Consider the following 862-nt stretch of genomic DNA (forward strand, 5'->3'; position numbering starts at 1 on the left):
TTGAAAACCAATTTGAATGAAAGCTGTATGACTGAATTATGGCCAATAGAACATGTATAGGAATCGTGTATATCATTTCCAGCTCCGTGAAAACCTCTTGCACTGTCTCCCACATTTTTTCTTACTCTAGATAACACACTGATACATGTTAAAAATGGAAGAGCTGGGACTAGTGATGTGGCTCAATAGATAAGGGCAAGTTGTCTCCAAGCTTGATAATCTGAGTTCAATCCCCAGACTCATATGTTGGAGGGAGAGAACCAACTCTTACAAATTGGCTACATACACACACACACACAAACACACACATACACTATTTTTTTAATGTCATACTTCTGAGTGTAGATCTCTGGGTGACTGAAAGGATACCACCCCCAAGAATCACCACCATGGCTGCCAGCTGATCTATATGCCAGTAAAAAGTCAATTGCTCCATTAAACCACTGAGGCTAAGGCAAGTCTTATGGCAGCTGGTGCCAACATAACCTATTCTGAATTAGTTACTGTTAGCTCTCAGGGAGTGCATGTGTTCAAAAATGACAATCTTGGTCTAAATCAAACTGAACGATAGATTTGTGGAGATTGGATAAAAGCCAGTATTCCTCAGGAATTTGAGAAACAAGTTTCCTTTAGGCTTAGAGTTAGGGTTAGGGTGTAAAACTATTCCTGCGACAAATACTCAAGCACAGGTGCAAATACATGAACTGTGGAAGCAGGGACATACTACTCATTGAACCTTGGACAAATCACTTAACTGCTCTGCTTCCCTTTCCTCCTGGATGCAAAAAAGAAATGTCAAATACTTCTTGGGAACTTATCAAAAATTAGCATTAAGAAAACACAAAGCGCCAGGCGGTGGTGT

The sequence above is a fragment of the Microtus ochrogaster genome, unplaced genomic scaffold, assembly GCF_000317375.1.
Source record: "Microtus ochrogaster isolate Prairie Vole_2 unplaced genomic scaffold, MicOch1.0 UNK24, whole genome shotgun sequence".
Classification (NCBI taxonomy): Eukaryota; Metazoa; Chordata; class Mammalia; order Rodentia; family Cricetidae; genus Microtus; species Microtus ochrogaster.